Below are 21013 nucleotides of genomic sequence, written 5' to 3'. Positions count from 1 at the left end.
TTTTTTCTTTTCCTTTTTCCTATTCTTATTCTTATTCTTAATCCTATTCTTATTCTTACTCTTATTCTCACTCTTATTCTCATTCTTCTTATTATTCTTTTTTTTCTTGTTCTTATTCTTAAGTTTACTTCTTTTTCTTATTTACTACCACTATTTCTTCATTTTCTTCATCTTCTTTGTATTATTATTAGTCCTATTCTTATTATTTTTCTTTTTGTGGATTTTTTTGTGTTTTGTGTTGGTTTTAGGGTTGTTTTGTTTTGTTTGGCTTTGTTTTGTTTTGCTTTTCACTACTGCCACTATTTCTTAAAGCCAACTTCCCTCTGTTTTGGAAGAATTGTTTGGTGAAGCCATGCAGTGGAGTCCTGGGAGCAATACCTCCTGTCTGCGCCCATTCCTCATGGATAAAATCCCAAAGGATCAGCACGTAGTCCTTTCAGGATGAGAGGAAATGGCCTTGGATTCCACCAGGGGAGGTACAGATTAAATATTCCAAACAACTTTTCCCTGACAGAGTGGTCAGGAATCGATTGCAAGAAGTTGCTCAGGGAGGTGGTAGAGTCACTGTCTCTGGAAGTGTTCAAGTCTTGTCTGGATGTGGCACTTGGGGACATGGTTTCAGGGTGATGATGGTGATGCCAGGGTGACGGTGGGACTGGATGACTTTCAAGGTCTCTTCCCACCCTGATGAGTCTCTGGCCTTCACCGCTGAGCCACCTGGCACCAAGTGTCCCGTGTGGATACTGGTCTGAGGCTGGCCACATGGGTAATATTTGCTCTTGGGGAGAGTGGCTTGGGATGCTCCAAAGCAGCCAGGGATTGCTGAGGCTGCAGGGACATGTCCAGGCAAAGGCAGCCCGTGTGGCTCCCCCAGGATGTGGGGCAGGCTGCCAGCCAGCTGCCGTCCAGGGGGCCCGGGCTGGCGCCGGCCGCAGCCCTAATCCTCGGGCCGTGGCGCCAGGCAGGAGCAGCGGAATAGGCCGCGCAGCATCCGCAGCGCCCGCCCGAGGCGGGAGGGACGTTTCTTGCGGGGACTCAGCTGCTGCCTGAGGGCCTGGGCTCCCAGCTGGGGAGGCGAGGCACAGAGCGGCGCTTGGGGGCACGGCTCAGATGGCCCATGCTCAACCCAGGCCTCGCGAGGGGCAGGCACTGGGAGCCTGCCTCCTGCCAAACCTCCCAGCTCTCTGTCTTCTTCACGGAGCTCGAGGAGGCTCACTCCATCCCACTCGTCCTCCTCCTGCAGCAAGGGCTTGTCCCCAGTGTTCTGTTCCCAGCTGTCCTGCATCAGGTCTCGGTCACTGTCATTTTCCCAGCTGGACTGAGCTGAAGGCCTCTTGCCATTCCCTTTGGAAACCTCCTGACCAACGGAGTCTTCCTCTTCAGAAACCTCCTGGCCAATGGACTCTTCCCAGTCAGACACTTCTTGGTAGCTACCAACATCTCCATGGGACAGCTCCTGCTCAATGCAGGCTTCCCCTTGGAATACATCCTGGTCGATCCTGGCTTCTTCTAGGGGCAGCTCCTGCTCAATGCAGGCTTCCCCTTGGAATACATCCTGGTCGATCCTGGCTTCTTCCAGGGGCAGCTCCTGCTCAATGCAGGCTTCCCCTTGGGACCCTTCCTGGTCATTGCTGGCTTCTTCTAGGGACAGCTCCTGCTCAATGCAGGCTTCCCCTTGGGACCCTTCCTGGTCATTGCTGGCTTCTTCTAGGGACAGCTCCTGCTCAATGCAGGCTTCCCCTTGGGACCCTTCCTGGTCGTCCCTGTCTTCTTCTAGGGGCAGCTCCTGCTCAATGCAGGCTTTTCCTTGGGACCCTTCCTGGTGTCTGTTGGTTTCTCCTTGGGACAGCTCTGTGTTTTCCTCATCTTTGCACTGAGAAAGCTCGAGCTCCCCAGCTGAGTCCCTCTCCTCAGTCTCTTTCTCTGCCAGGACTGAGCCCCTGTCTGCCTCCTCCTGCTGCTCACTGAGGGCTTGGGCTCCCAGTGGGCTGGGCGAGGCGCTGGGGGTGCAGCAGGGGCTGTGCAGGCCAGAGATGGGGCTCTCTTGCTTTTCTTCTGGAGCTGCTGCTTCTAGTTCTGCAGCTGTGCTTTGCTCCAGGTCCCTCTGTTCCTCTGGCTGCTGGCCAGATGCCTGGGCCTCAAGCACAGCCTCTCGCACCACCTCATGGCTGATGTGCCACGCCAAGTCCAGCAGAGCCTGGCTGTAGCCTGGGGGGCTGCGTGGAGCAGGGACTGGGCTCTCTGGCGCTGCCGATGGCACCTCCTCCGTGAGGCCAGGAGAAGCTGGTGCCTTTTCCACCTCGGCAGGCAGAGGCTCGGGAGGCTCCTCCTCCTCCTCAGCAGCTCCAGCTGGAGCAGCAGCGGCTGCCAGCTCGTCCTCTGTGGGACTCCCTGGGGCAGGAGAGGCGCTGGGCAGCTCATGGGCTGCCTCTCCTGCCACCTGGGTGCCCACGCTGCTGGGAGAGGCGGGCCCCTCCTGGGCATCCTCATCCTTCTCTGGGTACAAGGGTTTGTCCCAGATCTTGTCACTGACACCTTCTGCCCATTGGGGCAGCCCCTGGCTGCTGACACTTCCTTCCCATTGGGGCAGCTTTTGGTCACTCCTGTCTTTTTCCCGCCAGGCTAGCTCCTGGACATTGTAGTCTTTTCCTTGTGATAGCTCCTTGTCCCTGTTGTCTCCCACCTGGGGCAACTCTGGCTGTCTCTTGTCTCCTTCCCATTGGTACATGTGCAGGTGGCCTTGCACATCTTCTTCCAAAGGAGACAGTTCCTGGTGTCCCTCCCCTTCCCACTGGGACAGCTCTTGGCATGTCAGGTCTTCTTCCCACTGGGACCATTCTTGGCATATCTCATCCTCTTCCTCCCATGGGTACAGCTCCTGGACGGTCACGCTTTCTTTCCCGTAGTACAGCTCTTGCTGTGTGCCATCCCCCCACTGGACTTTCATACCTACCTCCCTCTGATGCAACTCTTGGTGTGCCACAACTCCCCATGGGGAAACTTCCTGGATCTTCACTTCTTGCCCTCGGTAAAACTCTTGGATTGTCACTTCTTCCCAGAGGCAAAGTTCTTGGCCACTAAGGCCTCCCCACTGGGAAAGCTCTTGATCCGAGTCGTATTCCCACTCTTCGTCCATGTTGACAAAGGCCCCCTCCTCCTCAGTGTCCGACAGGGGCAGGCCTGAGCTGCTTCCTGCCCCCAGCCACTGCCCACTGAGGGCCTGGTCTGGCAGCCAGCCGGGCAAGGGGCTGGAGGGCTGTGAGTTGGGGTTCACGTGGTCCTCCTTCACGTCTGACGCTGTCTGACGCACAGGAATCCCGGGAGCTGCTTCCTCCTGCGAGAGCGGCTCTGGCGGGACTGGGCTCCCCAGGGCTCTGCGCCCCTTGGATACCCCCTGGCAGGGCAGGGCGGGGCTCTACCGTGTCACAAGGGCCTCTGGGCACCACAATGTCCCACATCATCCAGGGCCCTGACACAAGGCGCCTGTGTCACAAAGGGCCACACCTGGCACCCCTTTGACAGCTGAAGCCACTGGAAGTGGCATGGAGCAGCCCCCAGGCTTGCGGGCTTCTAGACCCTTGTTATGATCCCGTCATTAAACTTGTCAGAAATGCTTTGGCCTGAATTAAGGTGCAAATGAGGCCATATGCCAAAGTCAGTAGTATGGGTTTTATTGAACAGTAAGTGAGAGAGAGAGAGAGAGAGAGAAAGAGAGAGAAAGAGAAAGAAATAGAAAAGAGGTGGGGGCAGACAAAGAGAGTGACAGAGACAGATTTAAAAACATCACCACTCTGAGGATGCCAATGGCATTCTGTTGATGCTCTCCATCAGGGCTTCTTGGCAGTAAGGGTTCCCTGGAAACATGGAGTTTGGGGGATTGACGTACGTTTGGGCCAGGTGGGAACGCCCAGGTACCTGCCCTGGTGGGGGGCAAGCTTGACACAGTCTCTTGCAACAGACTCTGGATCTGTTGTATCCCTTTGCATGGCGTGTGATGCTCTGCTGCAAGGCCTCAGCAATGAGTCTGGGGAGCGCTTTGGGGGTCTTTGATGGATTATGACACCTGCTCAGCTGCCCGTCATGTGAATTTCTCATGGATGTGGCCTTCCCAGGGTGGGGGGTTTTACAGCTGAGCCAGTTTGTGTGAGGGAGGATGGGTGTTCAGTGCCTCTGACCAGAGGTCACGCCACAGCCCCAAAACTCTCCTCCTCCCTTCTTGGTTGTGGGGGAGTGTTGGGGTTTTAGGAGCTCTGCTGGTTTTTTTTCTGTTCCAGGAATTTTCCCCATATGTGTTGCTGGGGGGACAAATGGCTGCATATTTCATCAAACAAAAGAGCTGGCGATGGGGGTGGGGTGCATCTGGCTACTCTTTTGTTTTGCCTGGGTGTGTGGACAGTCGGTGCCCGGCGTTTGGACAGAGAGGGAGGCTGCTTTCTTTGGCTGCTTTTCCTTCTGCCAGAGAAACCCCGGGATCCAAAGCCCGCCTTCCCTGCCCCCACCATTGCTTTGAGCCTTCGCTACCTTGTAGCCCTGCTCATCCTGCCTGCCCAGACCTCCGGGGGGCTCCCACCGCAGCTCCGCGCTTTGGATACATCTCGCCTGCCACCCAGGATTTGTGCTCGTCCCTGCCGCTCCAGCCTGCCGCTCCAGCCTGCTGTTGCCCAGGGTCCGGCCGGACACCGGGATCGGCTGCCCAGGGCTTTGCGAAGCCTTTGTCCCATCCCTTCCCGGCATCCCAGGCCACCAGGGCCGCGTGCTCCCCGAGCTCGCTCCGGAGCGCCCCCTGCAGCCGCGGGGGAACCATCGCACCTGCCCTGCTCACCGGGAGCCGCCAGCGCCCCTGCCGGCTGCGAGCGGAACTGCACCCCAGGGGAAAGGGCCCGACAGCCCAGAGGGCTGGCACTGGGCTTGGGATTGTTTGCTGCTACTGCCAGAATTGTTGCTGTTTGCTTGACTGGTTATACACATAGAGATCTATCATAGTAAAGAACTGTTATTCCTATTTTCCCACATCTTTGCCTAAAAGCCCCTTGATTTCAAAATTATAATAACTCGGAGGGAAGGGGGGGTTGCATCTGCCATTCCAAGGGAGGCTCCTGCCTTCCTTAGCAGACACCTGTCTTTCAAACCAAGACATAAATCAGGTTTGACAAGCAGGACTTTCCCTTCATGGAGCCATTCTGACTGTGACCAATGACTGTGTTGTTTTTCCGGTGATTTTCTGTAACTCCCAGAATATTCTTTCCATAAATTTAGTGGTCACTGAAATAAGCACTGATAGGCCTGTAGTTACCATGGCCATCCCTCTTGGCCTTCTTGAAACCTGGGACAATATTTGCTAGCTTTCAGTAGACTGGGAGTTCTCCAGACTTCCAAGAACTTTCAAAAGTTGTTGAGAGATGCTTTGTGATGACACCAGCCAGCTCTTCGAGTATTCTTGGACGAAGCCCACACAGTACCATAGATTTATAGGGATCTACCTGGAGCAGCAAATCCCACAGGAGTTCAGGGTTGAGTGGGACATTATAATTCATACTGCCATGGTCCTCCAGGTCAGGGCACTGGGACTTCCAGAGCCCATCATCTGTGTTGAAGGCAGAGGCACAGATTGCATTAAACACCTCTGCCTTGTCCATGTCCCTGTTTGTGAGGTAACCATCCTCACTAGTAATGGGCTGATGTTATTTCAGCACTGCCTTTTGTGATAGATAGCTGTAACCATCCCTCATCCATACCAGTCTCAGGACTCATCACACCAGATTTTGTTTATGTCACTGGTGTCATTTCTTTGGACTGGCCAAAGCTTTGAGCTTGTCTTGTTTGTTCTTCCTGCTGCCCATGCTGGAATATAAACATTTCAAATGCAGTTCATTGTAGCCAGTATCTCACAGAGCAAATTGAAAAATCTCATTGGTATGCAGTGCCTCAAATTTTGCCATGCTCCCATTCCTTATCACTGGCAAGCCCGGTTTTGTCCCTGCCCCCTGTCAATCTAGTCTAAAGCTCTATGAATCAGGGCTGCTGACTCCTGTGCAAAACCCCTTTTCACCCCCTGAGAAAAATGCTTGCCATCAGGTGTTTTATAGATCATCCAAAGATCAAAATCCCCAAAATTTTGCTGATAACACCATTCTTGGAGCCATATTCGTTCTCGTTGATCTACCTATTCCTTTCAATATTTTTACCTCCTAGTGAAAAAAATCAAGGAGAACACTATCTGTGGTCCTCATCCTTCAACAAATCACCTCAAGACACTGAAATTTCTTTTGATTGCCCTTGGAGTTCTGTTTGCTCTCTCCTCTGACAATATGAAGAAGAAAAGCAGATAATAATCAGACAGCCAAAACTGACTAGAGAGCTTTCTAATATATCTTAACCAGACCCCAGGGAGGCAGCAGATTCCTTATGGGCTGGGTCTGGTCAGTACTACTCTGTGAAGTAGAATACCTCCAAAAGCACAACTCCAGTTATCAGCTGGGAGAGTGCTGGAGAATTAATGAAGTGAGTTTACAAGTCTATCCAGTTTATTTTCTGTGAAATCCTTGCTGAGGCAATCACACAAGGAAATTTTCTTTTTAGGATCAGAATTCCCACAAATTTCAATGTCGTTTGTTATAATTATCAGCTTTGACCAAAAGAAAATACAAGCTGCTGCTGCACTCAGGAGAAAAAAAGCATCCAGGCTAAGTTTTATATGACACTGTTAACTTTCTTTTCTATACCCAATGCTATGACTCATTAACTGGAGTTTGTTTCAGCTGGGAGGGGCTTACAGTGAATATATTATAACCATCACTGAATTTAACGGGTATCTGGCTCAACAAGCATAGATTTAGGTAATAAAAAAGTAACAAACAAGCAGCAAAAATCTACTTGCTGCTATTAATATTGCATTCATAGTGAAATGATGTTCTGTAAAAATGAAGCTTTACTATCGCTCACCCCTGATAAACTCTCCCATTTTGGTTATATCCATTCTGGAATGCACTGCTTGGCTGCAAGCCCAAACTCTTCTGCAAGCCTAGGAAGGGCTTCTGGTAGAGGGTGGCTCTGAATCTCTGTTTTCTCTTTGCAGAAATCCAAGAGATGACCATAGCGTGGAAGAGCCATGCATGTTGTAGCCACCATCACATTTCAGATACCCAGGCAGTGCCATCCTGTGGGCAATACAAGGCAGGCAAGGACTTCGAAAGTGTCCACTATCATGGACTTATTTCCTGAGGTTTTTACTAGTGTGTTTTGGTTCTAGTTTCAGTGCATTCAAATAAATATGAAGGTAAGCATCTTTATCAGTAAGATAAATCCTCAAATGTTTTCATCCTTTATTCCTGGATACACAGTGTTTTGTTAAGTAGTAAGTAACAAATAGACACTCCCAACTGAGTTAGGCGGGACAGAAAAAAAAATCAATAAAAGGGCAATACTGATAAAAATTTGGGACTTTGATCGATTTTGGAGAGTTTCTGACTATAACTACTGGTTTTGTTTGCCTTAGTCTTCTTCAAAACAAGAAATGGCTGAGTGAGATATTCTAGAACATAGCACTGGCTCTTACACATTTAACCTTTGATGAACTCTGGTGAATTTGTTTTACTGACGCAAAAGACAAAAAAACCACCTAGAAATCTGTCAAAACTTTCTGTCCGACTTGTTCATGCTAAGTAACCTTTTGCTTCAATAAGCACATCTTATTGCCAAAGAAAAAGATGCCAGTGCAATCCTTACTCTGGATTCCACATGAACTGGGCACTCCTATTTTCAGTTTGCATTTCTCATACTCTCAGTTATGTTAATACTCTTGGTAGACTTCCATTTCTTCTGACTGCATTTATCATGGTAATAATACTTAAATATTTCAACCGAATAAGAATAGAAAACTAATTTGCTATCCAAATTAATTTATATGGTTTTCCTCTCTGTCTTGGTTTCAGATTCTGGTTTAATGGACATTTCTTCTAGTGAATGCAGGAAAATCACAGAGAACCTAACAGCAAAACAATGGATCTGGTTTGACTCTTGTGTCTGCTTCTCAGTCAAGTGACAATGTTAGACAAATGAAAAATCCTAAGACACGTAGACAGATCAGAATATCACACTGAAAATCCAATTTTTCTTTCTAAATGTGTAACTGGAATTATGGATTTAAGAGGAAATATTATAAACTAGAAATCTTTTCTGTAGCATCTTATTTTTTGCTCACAGGTACCACACTGATATAAGTTGTAATATCATTTCTATAAACAATATAATAACTACTTAAGAATGCAGTTATCCTATTACTTACACTGTCTATGGAGGACTACAATAAAGATTAAAATCACACTGGAATAGAATATTTTTTTTAGGAATGAATGCAGAGTTATATGTTTGTTATATATGCTGTGAATTCCACAGAATTCCCCTCTCCCCTTCTCTCATAAAATTGAAGACTGATTTGTATGTTTCTTTATGAGCCTTCACCAAGAGTATATGGTAGTTCAAATACTTTTATAGAAGCAAACCATTTGCTGCAGTATTTAATTGGATTTTCTAGTGGTCCCTTAAACTGTCGCTGTTTTGACAGAAATGAAAGCTGTAAGAACTTCCAAATAAATCTCTGTGACATACAGATGTTTAAAATGCAAGAACAGACATCAAGTCTATAGAGAAAAACAGGTAATCAAAGTATCCTACATAACAATAAATTTTGTACTGCTGTCTTTTTAGTTTTCATCCATGAAGCTTAGCATTATTACAGCCAGTTGCCAATGAGATAAAATGCTTTATTAATTTAGCATTTTATTTACTAATAGTTTTGAAACTAAGGAATTTTTCAGTTTATTTCTAGTACCCAAGGAACATATTTTCTTTCTTTATGGGCAAGTATTATATTCAGTGATATCTCTGACTCTTACTAGAAGAACTTACTTATCTTACTTTCTACTGAAGAGATATTACTTAGTGTTCCTTTACCTTGAATAAAACTTCTCTATTGAATAAGAGTAATTTTTAGTTCCACAGCAATATTATTTAAATCCTTATTCAGGAAAATTAAATTTCAGATTTTTTGGGTTTCCCCCCTGTATTTATATTCTAATTTACAGTGATACCAATTTTTCTCCATGTATTGCATAAGGTAAATTCATATCCTGTGATTTTGGTGAAGCCTTCATTGCACCATTCTTTAAAATATCCATAAGAATGTGCATGAAACTTCTGATCAAAATCTGAACTTTTGATGAAAGAAATTGATCAGTAAAGTTAGAAAAAATATTTCATCTAATTCTAATTCCTCGATATTAACATGCACTTACTATCCTGTAGTCTACCAGATCCACTCCAAGCAGAATACTACCCAAAATGCACACTTTGAGTCTAAAAAAACAAACAAACAAAAACATTTTAAACTGCCCAGATCTTCATCTCTGTGCAACAAGAGGTAAGTATTTTTCTCTAGACTATAAAATAAATTAAACAACAGCTAGCTTATGAATAGGTGCAGTAAACTGTCTCTCTGCAGCTTTTAAGATCCAGGGTCTTTCTTCTTCCACGTTAGTAATTTATATTCCTCTAACTTCTCATCTACATTAATATATTTCTCTAACTTCTCATCTGCAAACACTCATTAACTTTTCCTTCCTTTCTTTCTCACCATGCTCTCAAACCTTACACCATAGCCTCTCCCACACTTTCTAAAGGACAGTGCCTTATAATTGCACAAGGGAAAAAGTAATTTTGCCAGGCTCACGCTGAATCTGAGCCTCCTTCACTCAGCAAAGGAACACATTGTTTCTGAGCTGTGGGTGAATACCACGTGAACAGGTGAAAATGGGATTTGAGGGGTGCGAAGAGGGTTTTTATCTATAATGCATTCATCCTGCAGAGCCCTGGTACAACAGCGATAACTAGCCTTTGTGGTGCCAGAAAATTGCTAATAGTTTTGGAAGCAAAGAGAAGAAAAAGAAATAGATGAGGAAAGAAGGTGGTTACACCTTACCATGTCTTAAGCCTTACAGTATATTTATGTTGGTCTTAATTCTTGTCATTTTTCATCTTTCCTTTTTCACAGGCAATGGAGCTCATTTCTAGTACCAGTAGTGTGCGTTGGTAGGATCAATATGATCTCCTTCCAGGGTCTGCTCTAGCCACCATGCAAAACTGGCTGTGGAGTGTTGTTGGGAACACTCACTATTATCCAGAGCATGGAGAAATAACTGCTTAAGTACTTTGTTAAGAGCATTAAGAAGAGAATTCAGCTAATGTCAGAGACTGCAAGAAAATACAACCCATGATTTACCTTTCTATAATGATTAAGGCAATGCCACTGACAATTGTACAAGAAAATTAAAAATTTTCCATATTGTATCATGACCATGGAAGAAATTATAACTGGAGTTATATATAAAATTTTTACAAAAATTGCACTGAGAACTTGGGGGGAAATTAACCCTAGGATTATCTGTCAAATTTTAGAAAAAATTTCAACTCTTACATGGAACAATAAAGTGCATTTATTTTATTATATTGCCTAATCCAAGTAGATAATTTAGAAGTTATTAAAACATTCCTGGTCTGCTATACCTGAGACAGAAGCTGTCTAGAAAACTTTAAACCTTTTATCTTTTCTACTTCCAGCTCAGAGCAGCCAGCCATGCTCTTGCATGACAGAAATTCAAAACATCAAACATCCTGTTAATGCATTACTCTTTAAAATAGAAATGTGCTCAGTTCATATCCTCAGAAAAGAATACAGATAACCTAAGACTAAAATACATCAGGATAGCTTACATCAATTAAAAATATCTTAGCCAAGATCAGCTTCACTAAGCTTGTGCCATGATTCATCCACATTCTTTTCTCACTGTATCAATGACTTTTGGCGGTTGTATTAGAAGTAATAACTTTCAGTAGACAACAGTAATAAAACAGCTCTTCCAAGCAGAAATATCTGAAACCACAGTGTAAACTACAAAAAGCTCCACTGATCTCAAGAGCTAAACAATATCCAGCTCCTGTGGCTCCTGGAGTATGGAATTTGTTGTTTCACTTGCAAGTCCAGCTCCTGAAGAACCATGTCCTTAACTAGTCATAGGCAGACACTGGGAAATTCAGAGTCCTGATTTCTCCTTGTTTACACTGGTGAATTCAAGTTCTCAAACCAATATAGAATCTCTACAGTCTTTTTTTTAGTATGAGGAAGAGAAAAATCCATAAATGGTCAAGTTTCTCCCTGTTTTCTGGTGATGTAAGTCACTTTATCAGCAGTGCTCTTTGTCTGTGCATACATATGAGGAGTTGAGTGAGGTTGAACCCAAGCCAGGCTTTTGGGAGGAGCACAGTAAAGAGACAAAAAGAGATAGAGCAAATCCATGTTAGCAATGAAGGAGGCACCCAGAAAACCCTGGAGGTGGATGGTAGGCTTCAAGTGCATCTGCCTCAAGGGGAGTGCTGAAACACTAGGAACCAGCAAGGCCAGCAGCTCCACTGTTCTGGGAGCAGATCCAGGCCAAGGACAAATCACCATTTTTGTGATCACCCTTGTCATCACAGTGCTAGAGAAGCCACAGATCAGTGTGGGAGGCCAGAGGAAATATTGCTGCATCGAAGAGCAGGAGGTGCAATCTGAGGAGTACATGCTGCAGAGAGGGTGTCTTTGCCAACAAAGGAAAAAGAAAGAAGCTGGATAATAACATCCATGAGTTATATAACAAATTTGACTTCTAGAGACACAGGTTTTAAAATCTGTGGATGTTTTAGGGAAATCTCATTTCTTTTAGCCATGCAAGAAATAAAACCAAGAAAATACTTCATTTAAAGGTCAAATCTTTCATTGCCAACAAAGCTATATGGAGAGAGTTGTCATTCCAAAGTACTGGGATGTATTTAGATGTTTGTGCCTGCAGTCAGACAACGCAGTTGAGAATATGGAATGCAAACCAAATTTGTTTATTTCCAATGAAAGCTAATGGAGTGCCAAGACAAAATTTGAAGGATTAAAAAAATAAATAAGTAAGTGCTCCATAATTATTATTATTTCTGGATTAACAGATGTTAATTTGCAAATTTTTATACCTGTTTAGTACTATCAGAATATATTGTCAAAAATGGACAGGTCTTCAGTAAACAACTGCTACTGAAACCTAACCGTGGATTTGTCTAACTGTGGATTGTCCCATCTTGAAGTAACATGGGAGAAATCTCCAAATTCAGAAAAATCATGGATAGAATAATGGTTTATTATTATAAACTTTTTAGTGTTTGATTTTTCTGAAGTATCAGCATTTCTCATGAAAGGAGGAAAACCAAGAAAATAATGAGCCTGAGAAAGCTCATTGTGGCCTTCCCTTTTATAACTTTTTTTCAGTGAATCTCACTTATATTTAAAATTTTTATGTTTTACATTTATTTGTTTTGTATATTATAAATATTTTATTAATTAAAATATGTATTATATTTTTAATATTATTGCATAAGTTAATCACAGGCTAGGTGCCTCATAGACTATGTCCTAAAAATTGGAAACTGTTACAGAGATTATTTTTTCCTCCCTTCAAATGTAAAATAGTGCTTAGTGATAGGGCTATGGTCAGATTCTGCTTCTCTCTGGTAGGGTGGATATTTAAGAAGCCCATACAAAGCAGAGCAGCTTCAGCAAGAATAACACAGTGTGCTCAAACTCAGAGCACATGAGCAAGGCTGTCAATATTTTTGCCTCAGGAACACAGTCTCAAATTCCACAAGGAAGAGAAGGACATTACAGCTGTGTTTCCCATAGTTTGAGTAGATGATCTTACTCTAAGGTCTTGACACAGTCTTATCAATCCTTGCACGTCATTCTCTCAGTTGAAATCAGAGCTCTGTGGCTCTGTATGTACATTCAGGTACTTATCTATACATATTCCAAATATCAGCATGTGTTCCTTGTGAAATTCTCTTCCATACAGCACGACTCTAGAGGTAAGAAATGTTATAGGGATCTAAAGTAATAGGTAAGCTATAGCAATAAAAACTGGCAGAAAAAAAGCCAAAAAACTGAAGATAAGAAGAGACAAAACAACGATTAGGAAAAAAAAAAAAATGATGGTCAGTGCAAGAGAAAAATGAGACATATCCTACATTGAGACATTTCTATCAAGATTAAAATATTAAAGGCTGAAAGTAGTAGTATATACACTTATGGTTTCTTGTGGATCTGTTACTTTTGACAAAATTTAACTGCCTAAGAAATAAAATATATTCACTTCCACTTAAGTACATAGAAAAACCTATTCCTAAACGTGTCACACTGCTTTGATTTTTATGACTTGATGCATTCTTGTCATTCTCAGCAAGCCTGAAGTTACTGCGCCACTCATCTATCCATTGCTTGGTAACTTTGAACCTGTCATGTAAGAGAAATTCATCACCCATAGAAAGATGTCACAAAGTGTCAAGCCATGGATTTGTCTTTCTTATCCTTTTGCTGCAAATGAGATTCTACTGTCAAAATGACAGAAAGTTCAAGGTGGAGGCGGCTAGCAAAATGTCAGAACCTCACTCACAGTGAGTTAGCACCTGCATTCACATCTGAATGGAGCTCTGGCTAGGGTAAGACTTCCTGAAATCAAAGTAAGGACCAACTTTTAAAACATCCTTGATCATCTCCTAGTCTTAGGTAAATGGCGGCAGGTTGATTTGCTACATCTGTCAACACTGAGTTCTGCAATACAGCTGAGAGAATATTTCTGGTACATTGTTCTGTGACACAGAACCTCACATATAGTCTGTGAGAAGAAGGTTAGCACTGTGGTCCCAGAAAACCTCAGTTCCAATTCTCTCTTAGGAGACTGATAAAAAATTCTGGGTTTCACTTGTATTTTTATTCAGTCTAGAAATAAGCAGAAAACCTAGGATGTAACTTAATGGAATATAGATTCTTGCTACTCATGTATTAAATAGTGGGGAAAATAAAAAGAGAAACTGGGAAATGGAGAGGTGCATGAGATCAGGAGGAGTTTCTCACAGTTGGGAAGAATGGATGAAAAGTTCTCTTCCAAGTAAATACCTAATTCTTTGAAGAAAATACAAATGTGAGAGGTGTGCTGTATCTGAGCATATTGTGGAAAGCTTGTGTGTAAAGAAAAGTGGACACGGACACAAATAAGAATGAAAAAGGAAAGGTGAGGTTCAAAGTTCAAATGCTTCTTTTCATTGGCTTGGTTAAGAAAATAAATTTGTTTCTGTGCTTGTAATGGAGACAGAGGTAGACTGGAAGTCTTAAGGTTTGAAAGGCAATATTCTAGTGAAACTATGGTGAATTAGAATGATCATCACACACTAACGGCAAGATTGTTCAAAAAAATAACTCTGGGGTCCTTTGCTGTTTTCACATGAAAAAAAATCCAGAAATATGCTTTTGTATGAGTTCATGATGGTATGTTTTTATGGAAGAAGAGAAGAATTCTGAAAAAAATAATAATTTTTGTAAGTAACCTAAACTATTTTGTTCTGACTTGTGAGCTAGTGACTCTCTCACACAAGGAATAAAGGAACTAATTAGCATTTAGTTATTCGGAAGAAGTAGCATAGTTTTATATCTTTGTGAATCTTATAAATCATGTTTATGAAGACAATAAAAAGTTATAAATGGTTACTGCCGTGCAGAGTGGTCCATCTCAGACACTCAGCATGTCTACTTTATTTGAATGGCTAAGAAAGGTAGTAAAATAAGGACTTGTAATATATGTAACTTATTGTGAAGTAAACAATGGTTAATGCAAGGTCATCCAATACTTGTCATCAGCTACGTCAGCTGTGCTTAGAAAAATGCATAGATAAAGCTATTTTATAAGGCATTTTGGACCCCATATTCCTAACCTGTTTTTTGTGCCACAGATTTTTCATAGAAGGTATATCTAACAGTAAAATCTGAATTGAGAAAAAGAGAAACTTTTATGATCTGTCACTGGATCATTTTTGACAATGCCTTCTGTTGATTTATTACAGACAGTAATTCAGATCATCTTCATGATTAACACTCCTAACTTTTCATCATGCTAATGCCAGTCACTTTCCTTCAAGAAAATAATGACAACCTGTTACTGCCTATCATCTCTTCATTTTTCACAAGCTAAGTAGTTATTTTGACTTGGAAAAAGGTTCAAAGAAGATGAAACGATGGCATCATAGGTATCCTCGCTTTTAGTGTTACTATATCTAGTGCCTCTAAAGAGTACGGCCTGATACAGTACTGACTCAGGCTAAATCCCTGTGGGAGTACTGTTTGGCTTCTGTACCAAAAGGAACATGTGCTTTCCCAGAATTGAGAAATTATGTCTGCTTATTTAAATGATGGGCATGTTAGAAATTCCAATAATAGTCATTTTAATTCAGTAGTGAACTATGGGAAAGATGAGAGAGTACCCTGATATAGCATATAACTGGTTTTCTCTAACTTCACTGTTGTCATTTCAGAGAGAGTGAGTTTTCGTCTTGAAAATTGATGTGTTAAGCAGATGAATTAATTTTGAAATATACAGGTTCCTTGTCGATACTGCAGACATAAATGATTTCTATGTGGGAAAAAGAAACAGTACTGTCTGTTAACACTTTTTGGATGACAAAGGACTGATATTATGTGTTGTTTTAGCATGACACTTGACTTTAAAACTTGGTGGTAAACCATGTGTTTCTTGAACCTTCCAGTGCTTTTTTTGGTTGTGTTTTTTCGGTTGGTTTGGTTTAGGTTTTTTCCTCTTCTTATTCTTCTTGTTTTGTTCTCTTTTAATTTATCATTATTATTGGAAGCTTGTACAGCTTTTCAAGTTACAGACTTCACATGCCTTTTAATTTTCTGTGACTCATTTCCTTACTACTTTCCCTCATTTTGTCCCTGAAAAATCTCCTTTACTTTCATTAGCTTACCTACTCATCCTGTCTTGGTAAATGATCTAATACTGAAGACTTAGGATCTCTTTGTTTTCATTGAAAATTCTAATCCATCTATACCACCTGGGACTGGAAACCCTTTGCAGCCCTGTCTTTCTATTCATACTGAAGACTGGACCCAAACAAGTGAAATTAGGTACTTCCTTAAAGCTTTTCTATGTGTAGTCTGCTTGACAAGGATGTGTACAATGTGTTGGACAGAGCCAAGCTCCTGCAGGTTTGCCTCAGATGTTAACCACTTTGCAGCTGCCTTCTACCCATCCCCATCCTGCTTTTTATGTATAAAAGTAGCATTCTATTATCATTGTGCCAGACATGCTTCCATTCCCAGTCAAAAAGTCTAATATTTAAACCTACAAACACTACGTCTAGCCAAGAAAGGAAAAAAAACCAAAACCAAACCATGAGAGAGATAGAAATAGACAGTCTAATTGAGCACATCTTCTTATGGGTCTTCTTCAGAGTCACATTAATAAAAACCTTTGTCAACACACAAAAGAACCCTCAGGTAGAAAAATTCAAAGCCATGTATAACTTCCAGCTCTTGTTCATTGAGAGAGATAAACTCTGATGTAAACAGTTTTGAGAGTTCTATTGTTTAAACCGAAACCAAAATCAAATTACTAATCTAGGACCAGTTTTATGTGCTAAAAAATTCATTTGGAGAGAGTCCTTCTCTGTTATAATTTGCAACAGGCTTCTGGGCTATGATCTCATAAACAAAAATATGGGTTTTTTAATCCCATCTGGCAACTAAGCCCCAGAGAGTATCATGGGGAAAATGGAAAAGTGTGGGAAGCTCATGGACTGAGAAACTGAGAAAATATAATAGGTAAAGCAAAAGCCACAAACACAAGGAAAGTAAAAAGGGATTAATTCACTTTGCCCTGGGCAGCCACATGTTCATCCATCTCTAGGTCATCTGGGCAGCATCACGCATAATGGTAACTTGGGAAGACAAACACCAACATTCCCAATGTTCCCCTCTTCCTTCTTCTTCACCCAGTTTAATGTGCTGAGTATGATCATTCCATGTGGTCTGAAATATCCCCTTGGGCAGCTGGGGTCAGCTGTCCTAGCTGTGTCCTCTCCCAGCCCTTGTGCACCCCAGCCCACTCACTGCTGGGGTGGGATGAGGAGCAGAAAAGGCCTTGGCTCTGTGCAATCCCTGCTCAGCAGTAAGAAAAGCAAGCCTGAGTTTTTGACACAGTTTCCAGGACAAGTCCTAAAAAGACCCTCAAACTAGCTACTGTGAAGAAAACCAACTCTATCCCAGCCACAGTCAGCACAATAATTAAGCAAGGAATGTATAAAACCTATAGCTATTCTCAAACACCTCAAGATGCATTACTGAGAAAAGTTGTCTACATTGCATTCAGCACTTAAAGCTTGTCCTTTTTATTGTAGAGGTCATCATAGGCTGTGCACACTGTTTTAATCCCGTATTTTTAAGGTCTGCAGATTGATGCAATTTGAAATAAAATTACCCTAAACTTTTGACAGAATCAGGGACAAGAGATCACCTGAAAAGGAAGTTATCAACAGGAAATAAAATATAGCACTGCACTTTGTGCAGAATCTTGTGCCTTAACTCCTGGAAAGCTGAAACGTGCATTGCAATTCATTGCTTAGTAAGAAATAAAGAACAAAAATATAGTGAATATTTCAGGGCCACCATATTTTTGCACCTGCCAGTAGTATATGCAAGCAATATAAGAGAGTTCCTCCTTTTTGACTTACAGCAGTATTAGAAATCCTAATGCTTTTATGGGAAAACTGCTCCCAACCATGGTCAGGCTGTGAAAAGGATACTGCTTTAAAACCTTAGTGGTTTGTTTTGCTACTTCTCTAGCACAGAAATGAGAGAACTTTTCTGGTTTAAGGCTTTGCAGTAGCTAATTGCAAAATTGTTTAAATGATTGCTCCTCTCCTTTATCTCTTGCAGATTTTTCTCTCCTTCCTCTGTGTCTTCATCTGTCATGTTTTCCTCATTTTCCAACTGGTTCTCACACAGAACAGCTTTGCACTAACCTAGCATAGGTCACGTTGTATCTCCCTGGCCTCTGCCATGACAATGTAGAGCTCTTTAGGGACTCTTTAAAATCATGAGTAGACTGTGCCTTTTCTTTGCTAATTGCCTGCTGCAGAATAAAAGTTATCAAAAAGGAAACCTTTCTTTCTTCTTTTCAGAGAGTGGATGACAAGTCTCCGAACACACTTTCTGCTTCTGTTTTTACACCTCTACTGTACATTAATAGTTGTAAATGTCTAGTTTCACTTTTGAGATACAAAACCTGACAACAGCAACCTGTACATCTCCCACAGGCATTGCTTATAGACTATGGTACCTCAGTATTAACTTCCCTGTGTTTTTCTAAGAATGATAAATGACTTTCTGTGGTCATGTATGTCAGCTGGTGTGAAAAAGAAGCACTGTAAATAAAAAAATTTGGGTTGTATTTAATTTTCCCTCATCAGCTGGGGAACGTAATTTCCTTGCCCATCCTTTTACCCAGCTCCCAAGCCCAAAGATCAAGTGCGCTTTTTAAAGCTTCTGTCTCATAGTTTTTACACTTTAAGTGATACAAGCCCTTTTCAATGAAGAACTAGTTGGGCCAAAATTCACCAGCAGTGAACAACCATACATTACATAACAGAAAACCCCCACAAACAAACAAACAAAACCCAGCAAAAACCGCAAACAAAAACACAAGGAAATTTCTGTTTTCCTAATTAAAACAAAACAAACAAACAAAAAAATAAAATAAGAAAGGTGTGAGGGATAGCATCTTTCTCTATGCTCAAATATGTTTTTCTTTCTGTGTTATTTGCTACCTGCAGTGATACCCTTTTGGAACAGACCTGGGGCATATGTTGACTTCTTTGTTATCCCAAAAGATGTCTGTTCATATTTTGTGAATAGAAAGCCCATAAATCACCTGACAAGTGGAAGAAAAGAGGCAGCTTGTTCATTCTCCAATAAGTAACTTTATAACTGACTTGTGGGAAGTTCAGTCTTTTAGTGACACTTAAATGAGCTGTCAGAAGTAATTCGGAACAATGTGCTTAAGAAGAGTGTTTGAGTTGCCTGAAATACAGCAACAGGCTCCTTTTTCAAAATAGTGATCATAATATAAACTTCACCCAAACCACCATGTCTAAACTAACCAAAAATCTATGTATTTCTCACTGGGCAGAGGAGGTGCAGGAGGAAGGAAGGCAAGCCACTGCCATGCGTAGGTTGAGAAGGTCATGTATGCAATGATGGGCCCATGGGATAGATGTTATACAGGGTATGTGGCTGGTACAGCAAGGCCGGTTGGAATGGGTTGAAAGGGAGGAAATGCATACAACTGCCTGGAATAGCCAGGGAAGTTGATAAGCTCCACCTAGTTCTGGACTAAGCTAAGCAATAGCCTGGAAGAGAGAAGAAAGTCCTTCTGCCGCCAGAAGTTATAGATGTTCCAGTCAATAGGCAGATGGGGGAAGCACAGTCCCCAAGGGAAAAGTTACACTGTCAAAAAGCAATTGCTTGCATCTTGCCAATGAAAAAGCTTAAGGAAAAAATGAAGGAATATACCTGATCCCATTCAGATCTATAAAAGCAAATGGTAGTCACTGGTACTTAATGAAAAAGCTGCTGCAAGTTTCCTTTTAAAAGGAGAGGTAATGGCATAGCTTTAAGATTGAAACTCAGTTGTCTTATGCCAGAAAAGATTTTAAGATGAATGAGGGTGAGAGAGAGATTCTGCCTGTGGCTTTTAAAAAGAAAGCCTGAAAAGAAACTTATTTGCAAGGTCTTCTCTAAGACAGCAAAGTTTTCTAGCTTAGTCTTGGAGAAGTTTTCTATACTATATATTAAAATAGTTCTTTAAATAAACTTTCAGTTTATGTAGGGTATAATTTTCCCATCAAGTGGTGGAAGAGACCTGAAAGCAAACCAAACAATAAGAAAACCCTAGTAATTCAGTGAGATAATCCTCTTAAAAACTATTCTGCCCTGGGCGTGAATTTTACTCATCTCTGAGAGGAGGTCCAGATATGCCACATTTCTCCCTCTGTGCCTTTGCCTGCTAAGGGGAAGGAAATATGGTACATGAGCTAGCAGGAAGCAGCCAAAAGCTTAGAAAAGCTATTCTGTGAAAGAGAAATGTTTCAAAACAGGACTTCAGAGTCTACTGAAAAACATGTGTCCCGCCTTATAGGGCTGACCGCCCTTGCTAACCCATACTACATAACTCAGAAGATGCCATTTCAATGAACCCTTGTCTTTTCATCTTGTCTGATGTGACTGAGACCATCTTGAACTTGTCCAGCTCCAAAGTGTTACTATACTTTCTTCTCTTGGACTATTCCCAGCTTGTAAAACTGGACCAAAAAAGATATCTTGATAATAAACATCTCATTCTGTGTGATGGGGAAATACAGGTGCCAGATATTTGGGTTTTACTTCATTGCTGTTGTCCATAGAGTGAGTCTGAAGTGCAGTTAACCTTATAATATCATGTTTCTTTGACAGAAACGTCCTTGTACTAACGAAAAAATTAACAGACCCTGGCAGGTATGGGATAAATTGTGATAGCAGAAGAGCTGCCAGGAAGATGGCTGGGAAAACGAGTTCCATGGGTTTTGCATATTTTGCTCCTTTGTAGGTACTCTTAAATTTGATTTAAACTTAGAATGATTGCCCTTGGGGTGCTGGGTAAAACATCAGTAAATATTAGTATTGACTTCACAAAGAGGTTATATTGAGATCCAGGTTATTTATTATTGCACTAAACACTCCTCCTTTCATTTTGTCCCTAGCAAGCTTTTGGTAAAGTTTATTTCTCTTTCTCCTTTGAATGCAACTTTTCCCATAGTGTAATACTAGTCTGCATTTTTGTCAGTGAAGTCCTGCATGTGTGTGTATTCTCGAAAAAATTGGGTTCTGTAACACAGGGAGAAAAACTCATTCAACTATCCAGCTGAAATCACTCAGTGCTGTGGTACTCAGCATGTATTCAACCTCTACTACCACTGGTGAGTGTAGATCATTTGCGCAGAAATCATAAAGCATTAATGTTCCCCCCAGTCCCCAGAAGAAGAAGCCCCTCATGTCTCTGTG

This window comes from Coloeus monedula, assembly GCF_965178545.1.
Source record: "Coloeus monedula genome assembly, chromosome: Z".
NCBI lineage: Eukaryota > Metazoa > Chordata > Aves > Passeriformes > Corvidae > Coloeus > Coloeus monedula.
Note: the sequence above shows the minus strand (reverse complement) of the source record.